This window comes from Telmatherina bonti (genome assembly GCF_933228915.1).
Source record: "Telmatherina bonti genome assembly, chromosome: 14".
Classification (NCBI taxonomy): domain Eukaryota; kingdom Metazoa; phylum Chordata; class Actinopteri; order Atheriniformes; family Telmatherinidae; genus Telmatherina; species Telmatherina bonti.
In genome coordinates this window covers 37910618-37918590 of record NC_136612.1, presented here as the reverse complement: position 1 = coordinate 37918590, position 7973 = coordinate 37910618, and positions in this window count along the sequence as shown.

The window sequence follows — 7973 nt, the reverse complement described above, 5'->3', positions numbered from 1 at the left end:
TGTCATCCTGGGTCATCCCGGTGTCGTCCCGGTGTCGTCCTGGGTCATCCCGGTGTCGCCCCGGGTCATCCCGGTGTCATCCTGGGTCATCCCGGTGTCGTCCTGGGTCGTCCCGGTGTCGTCCCGGTGTCGTCCTGGGTCATCCCGGTGTCGCCCTGGGTCATCCCGGTGTCGTCCCGGAGTCGTCCCGGTGTCGTCCCGGTGTCGTCCTGGGTCGTCCCGGTGTCGTCCTGGGTCATCCCGGTGCCGTCCTGGGTCATCCCGGTGTCGTCCTGGGTCATCCCGGTGTCGTCCTGGGTCATCCCGGTGTCGTCCCGGTGTCGTCCTGGGTCATCCCGGTGTCGTCCCGGGTCATCCCGGTGTCATCCTGGGTCATCCCGGTGTCGTCCCGGTGTCGTCCTGGGTCATCCCGGTGTCGTCCCGGGTCATCCCGGTGTCGTCCTGGGTCATCCCGGTGTCGTCCCGGTGTCGTCCTGGGTCATCCCGGTGTCGTCCTGGGTCATCCCGGTGTCGTCCTGGATCATCCCGGTGTCGTCCCGGAGTCGTCCTGGGTCATCCCGGTGTCGTCCTGGGTCGTCCCGGAATCGTCCCGGTGTCGTCCTGGGTCATCCCGGTGTCGTCCTGGATCATCCCGGTGTCGTCCCGGAGTCGTCCCGGTGTCGTCCTGGATCATCCCGGTGTCGTCCCGGAGTCGTCCCGGTGTCGTCCTGGGTCATCCCGGTGTCGTCCTGTGTCTTCCCGGTGTCGTCCCGGTGTCGTTCCGGTGTCGTCCGGGTGTCGTCCCGATGTCGTCCTGGGTCGTCCTGGGTCATACCGGTGTTGTCCCGATGTCTTCCCAATGTCTTCCCAGTGTCGTCCCGGAGTCGTCCCGGTGTCTCCTCCTGGTGGGACGAACCCATCTGGGAGGCTGGAGATGAGGGTTCATACTGGTGGAGTTCTTTGGTCTTCCAGCAACTTCCACATGCCAACGGCTCAGTCTGGAGATTATTCTGTTCCAGTTTCATGGTTCTGGTTCCTGTGTCCCACGTTTTCTCTTCAGTCCTGCATTTTTATCTTTTAACTGTTTTTTTTTCAGTATATCTGTAAAAACTCCACATAACATGGTGAGAAAATCCAGGAGACGTTCCCAACAGGTTTTCCAAGATATCAAAGATAGGTGTGGATCCTGGTAATATTCTGGATTCTACCATCCAGAACAGGAACAACATCCTGGATACTACAATTCAACTTTATTTATATAGCGCCAAATCACAGCAATGCCATCTCAAGATGCTTTACAGACAGAGAGGAAAACATAATGAAGGCCAATTCATAACAGCCTATATAAGGAAACCAACATGTTGGAGGTCCAACTCAATCTCCCATCCTGAGCAAGCACACTGGCAACAGTGGGAAGCAAAAAACTCCCTTTTAACAGGAAGGAAACCTCCGGCAGAACCCGGCTCAGGACAGGCAGCCATCTGCCTCTGCTGTGTGGGGGGAAGAGGACAGAAAGACAACAGAGCCCGGCCACCCTGCGGAGGAAACTCATTTCAGCCGCCTGTATACGAGATCTCATTCTTTCGGTCACAACCCACAGCTCATGACCATAGGGGAGGGTAGGAACATATGTGCGTTTTCTGGAAAATTCGTAATTCTGAACTTTTGTTCTAGATAACTCTCTATGACACATCTGGAAAATGAAAACAAAGTTTCTGTTACACATCTGTGATATGTTTCCAACTGGATACTTGTGAAAAAGCACCTCGAGAGAAATGTTTTAGCAATATCTGAGAGGTTTTTCTAAACGTAGGCGTTTCCTTTCACAGTTATTATTGCAATATTTCAGTTTTGAAAAATTCTCTGGATGACGGAAATGCATCTAATGTACAGACACAGTGTTCATTTTGACAATCACACTGTATGGTCCAGTCCTCTGGGACCCGCCATGCTCGGGGACCTGAGGTTGGGAGCCACTGAGCTGGATGGACAACAGCTTCCTGTTCGCTGTTCGGTCTTACGAGGCAGGAGAAGAGCAGCAGTAAGCAGCAGACGCTGGCATGCAGCACTGTGCAGAAGAACCGTTCTGGACGTAAACAGAGGGAGTCGTTCGATCCGGTCCAGTCCCACAGTTGTGTCTCCTGGATGCTGCGCTTTACTGAACTCTACGCCTGGAAACACAGACATGTTCCAGCATGTTGTAGAAACCGTTAGCGAGCCGCAGCATCTGGATGCTTTAATGGTTTCTCTGAAGTGTTTTGGGTGTAACTGCGACGTTCCCACCCTGCAGGGAAAACCGACAACTTTCCGCCTCTGAACTGCAAACACTGGCAGCCACTGTGTTTGTGTAAGAGGTGGATCAACTTAAAAGATTAACCCCTTCAGACCTCAAGCTTTGTTTAAAGAGCCTCTAAGCCATGAGAAAAGATGGGAACGAAAATAAAGCACGCGGGAGGTTCGACTCTGCATCTCCAATAAACAACTGACTTTACCTGCAAAAGTTGTCAGGGTGAGCTGGTCCAGAAGTTGTCAGGGCGAGCTGGTCCAGAAGTTGTCAGGGTGAGCTGGTCCAGAAGTTGTCAGGGTGAGCTGGTCCAGAAGTTGTCAGGGCGAGCTGGTCCAGAAGTTGTCAGAGCGAGCTGGTCCAGAAGTTGTCAGAGCGAGCTGGTCCAGAAGTTGTCAGAGCGAGCTGGTCCAGAAGTTGTCAGGGCGAGCTGGTCCAGAAGTTGTCAGAGCGAGCTGGTCCAGAAGTTGTCAGGGTGAGCTGGTCCAGAAGTTGTCAGAGCGAGCTGGTCCAGAAGTTGTCAGAGCGAGCTGGTCCAGAAGTTGTCAGGGTGAGCTGGTCCAGAAGTTGTCAGAGCGAGCTGGTCCAGAAGTTGTCAGAGCGAGCTGGTCCAGAAGTTGTCAGGGTGAGCTGGTCCAGAAGTTGTCAGAGCGAGCTGGTCCAGAAGTTGTCAGAGCGAGCTGGTCCAGAAGTTGTCAGAGCGAGCTGGTCCAGAAGTTGTCAGAGCGAGCTGGTCCAGAAGTTGTCAGAGCGAGCTGGTCCAGAAGTTGTCAGGGCGAGCTGGTCCAGAAGTTGTCAGGGTGAGCTGGTCCAGAAGTTGTCAGAGCGAGCTGGTCCAGAAGTTGTCAGAGCGAGCTGGTCCAGAAGTTGTCAGGGTGAGCTGGTCCAGAAGTTGTCAGAGCGAGCTGGTCCAGAAGTTGTCAGGGCGAGCTGGTCCAGAAGTTGTCAGAGCGAGCTGGTCCAGAAGTTGTCAGAGCGAGCTGGTCCAGAAGTTGTCAGGGTGAGCTGGTCCAGAAGTTGTCAGAGCGAGCTGGTCCAGAAGTTGTCAGGGCGAGCTGGTCCAGAAGTTGTCAGGGCGAGCTGGTCCAGAAGTTGTCAGAGCGAGCTGGTCCAGAAGTTGTCAGGGTGAGCTGGTCCAGAAGTTGTCAGAGCGAGCTGGTCCAGAAGTTGTCAGAGCGAGCTGGTCCAGAAGTTGTCAGGGTGAGCTGGTCCAGAAGTTGTCAGGGTGAGCTGGTCCAGAAGTTGTCAGACCGAGCTGGTCCAGAAGTTGTCAGGGTGAGCTGGTCCAGAAGTTGTCAGAGCGAGCTGGTCCAGAAGTTGTCAGGGCGAGCTGGTCCAGAAGTTGTCAGAGCGAGCTGGTCCAGAAGTTGTCAGAGCGAGCTGGTCCAGAAGTTGTCAGAGCGAGCTGGTCCAGAAGTTGTCAGGGTGAGCTGGTCCAGAAGTTGTCAGGGTGAGCTGGTCCAGAAGTTGTCAGGGTGAGCTGGTCCAGAAGTTGTCAGGGTGAGCTGGTCCAGAAGTTGTCAGAGCGAGCTGGTCCAGAAGTTGTCAGAGCGAGCTGGTCCAGAAGTTGTCAGGGCGAGCTGGTCCAGAAGTTGTCAGGGTGAGCTGGTCCAGAAGTTGTCAGAGCGAGCTGGTCCAGAAGTTGTCAGAGCGAGCTGGTCCAGAAGTTGTCAGGGCGAGCTGGTCCAGAAGTTGTCAGAGCGAGCTGGTCCAGAAGTTGTCAGGGTGAGCTGGTCCAGAAGTTGTCAGGGTGAGCTGGTCCAGAAGTTGTCAGAGCGAGCTGGTCCAGAAGTTGTCAGGGTGAGCTGGTCCAGAAGTTGTCAGGGTGACCTGGTCCAGAAGTTGTCAGGGTGACCTGGTCCAGAAGTTGTCAGGGTGACCTGGTCCAGAAGTTGTCAGGGTGACCTGGTCCAGAAGTTGTCAGGGTGAGCTGGTCCAGAAGTTGTCAGAGCGAGCTGGTCCAGATCTGACAAGTTGAGAGCGGGATTCCAGGCTGGTTTCCAGCAGCTCAACTGGGACGAACTTTCAGGTCATCAGAGGACAGAGAAGTTTCCTCCACATGTGCAATGAAATGATCTCATCGATAAACTTAAAGCTGCTTTAACACAGAAAGTGTGAGTTAGAATTATTAGAATGGTTTTATATGAAATAAGAGACGTTTCAGGCAAAACGCGGCAGCAGGCCATGATACCTCATCATTTCACTATCTTTCTCCAGACTAAAACTCTGACATGATGATGATTATTTTGTGTTAAACATCTGGTTTTAATGGGAGGAGATGGAACCTGGACAGGTATTAAATCATCTGAGTTTGCTAATAAAGTCAACAGGTTGAGAAACCTTGTTTTGTTGGTAGTTTTAGTTTATCCTGACTGATAAAATCCAATGAAATGAAAAGATACTTTTTGTCTTTTCTCAGAAACATTTTGTGTCAGAAAACTTTAAACGTGATTCCGGTGATTCCATATTTGCCATGTTTGATTAGGACGGAAATATTTGAGCAAATAAATTCCGTTATTAATTTATTGCCTTTTTGGGGACTTTCTGTCATCTAATGACTTTAATTATCAGGACGGACATGGAAAAAATGAAGTGGACGGTGTGACTGATGAGAAGCAGGATCCTCATGTTGCAGAAGACATTAGAGGGGACGACGAGGACATTAGAGGGGACGACGAGGACATTAGAGGGGACGACTAAGACAATAGAGGGGACAACGAGGACATTAGAGGGGACGACTAAGACATTAGAGGGGACGACGAGGACATCAGAGGGGACGACTAAGACATTAGAGGGGACGACGAGGACATTAGAGGGGACGACAAGGACATTGGAGGGGACGACTAAGACATTAGAGGGGACGACGAGGACATTAGAGGGGACGACGAGGACATTAGAGGGGACGACGAGGACATTAGATGGGATGATGAGGACATAGGAGGGGACGACGAGGACATCGGAGGGGACGACTAAGACATTAGAGGGGACGACGAGGACACCAGAGGGCACGACTAAGACATTAGAGGGGACGACGAGGACATTAGAGGGGACGACAAGGACATTAGAGGGGACGACAAGGACATTAGAGGGGACGACAAGGACATTGGAGGGGACGACTAAGACATTAGAGGGGACGACGAGGACATTAGAGGGGACGACGAGGACATTAGAGGGGATGATGAGGACATAGGAGGGGACGACGAGGACATCGGAGGGGACGACTAAGACATTAGAGGGGACGACGAGGACACCAGAGGGGACGACTAAGACATTAGAGGGGATGACTAAGACATTAGGGGGGACGACGAGGACATTAGAGGGGACGACGAGGACATTAGAGGGGATGATGAGGACATAGGAGGGGACGACGAGGACATCGGAGGGGACGACTAAGACATTAGAGGGGACGACGAGGACACCAGAGGGGACGACTAAGACATTAGAGGGGACGACTAAGACATTAGAGGGGACGACGAGGACATTAGAGGGGACGACAAGGACATTGGAGGGGACGACTAAGACATTAGAGGGGACGACGAGGACACCAGAGGGGACGACTAAGACATTAGAGGGGACGACGAGGACATTATAGGGGACGACGAGGACATTAGAGGGGATGATGAGGACATAGGAGGGGACGACGAGGACATCGGAGGGGACGACTAAGACATTAGAGGGGACGACGAGGACATTAGAGGGGACGACGAGGACATTAGAGGGGATGATGAGGACATAGGAGGGGACGACGAGGACATCGGAGGGGACGACTAAGACATTAGAGGGGACGACGAGGACATTAGAGGGGACGACGAGGACATTAGAGGGGACGACAAGGACATTGGAGGGGACGACTAAGACATTAGAGGGGACGACGAGGACATTAGAGGGGACGACGAGGACATTAGAGGGGATGATGAGGACATAGGAGGGGACGACGAGGACATCGGAGGGGACGACTAAGACATTAGAGGGGACGACGTGGACACCAGAGGGGACGACTAAGACATTAGAGGGGATGACTAAGACATTAGGGGGGACGACTAAGACATTAGAGGGGACGACGAGGACATTAGAGGGAACGACAAGGACATTGGAGGGGACGACTAAGACATTAGAGGGGACGACGAGGACATTAGAGGGGACGACGAGGACATTAGAGGGGATGATGAGGACATAGGAGGGGACGACGAGGACATCGGAGGGGACGACTAAGACATTAGAGGGGACGACGAGGACACCAGAGGGGACGACTAAGACATTAGAGGGGACGACGAGGACATTAGAGGGGACGACAAGGACATTGGAGGGGACGACTAAGACATTGAAGGGGACGATGAGGACATTAGAGGGGATGACTAAGACATTGGAGGGGACGATGAGGACATAGGAGGGGACGACTAAGACATTAGGGGGTACGACAAGGACATCGGAGGGGACGACTAAGACATTAGAGGGGACGACGAGGACATCGGAGGGGATGACTAAGACATTAGAGGGGACAACGAGGACATTAGAGGGGACGACTAAGACATTAGAGGGGACGACGAGGACATCAGAGGGGACGACTAAGACATTAGAGGGGACGACGAGGACATTAGAGGGGACGACAAGGACATTGGAGGGGACGACTAAGACATTAGAGGGGACGACGAGGACATTAGAGGGGACGACGAGGACATAGGAGGGGACGACTAAGACATCGGAGGGGACGACTAAGACATTAGAGGGGACGACGAGGACACCAGAGGGGACGATTAAGACATTAGGGGGGACGACGAGGATATCGGAGGGGATGACTAAGACATTGGAGGGGACGACTAAGACATTAGGGGGGACGACAAGGACATCGGAGGGGACGACTAAGACATTAGAGGGGACGACGAGGACATCGGAGGGGATGACTAAGACATTAGAGGGGACGACAAGGACATTAGAGGGGACGACAAGGACACTAGAGGGAACGACAAGGACATCGGAGGGGACGACTAAGACATTAGAGGGGACGACAAGGACATTAGAGGGGACGACTAAGACATTAGAGGGGATGACTAAGACATTTGAGGGGACGACTAAGACATTAGAGGGGACAACTAAGACATTAGAGGGGACGACTGAGACATTAGAGGGGATGACGAGGACATTGGAGGGGACGACTGAGACATTAGAGGGGATGACGAGGACATTGGAGGGGACGACTAAGACATTAAAGGGGACGACGAGGACATCGGAGGGGACGATGAGGACACCGGATGAGGACAAGGAGTTATCTCTGTTTTGCTGATTTATTTGCTGAACTGGGACTTTATTTACCTGAGTATACCCTTGGGGCGGGTCTTCTACAGTTATGTGTTGCCTCTGGAGCAGAGGCTGAAATTCAGCCCGGGAGCTTGGTCCAGTCTGGACTTCCCTCTGATGACACCCGAATGGTTTGACTGGTAAACACGAGCGTGTGAATCATCAGAACAAACACAAAACAACCCAACAAAACCAAACCACTAACCTACGTTAGCTTAGCGTTGGAGCACAACACCAGGACTCGTTGGAGAACAACACCAGCACTCGTTGGAGCATAACACCATGACTCGTTGGAGCCCAACACCAGGACTCATTGGAGGACAACACCAGCACTCGTTGGAGCACAACAGCAGGACTCGTCTCGTTTAACCTGCTTACACAACTTCAATTCAATTCAATTCAACTTTATTTATAT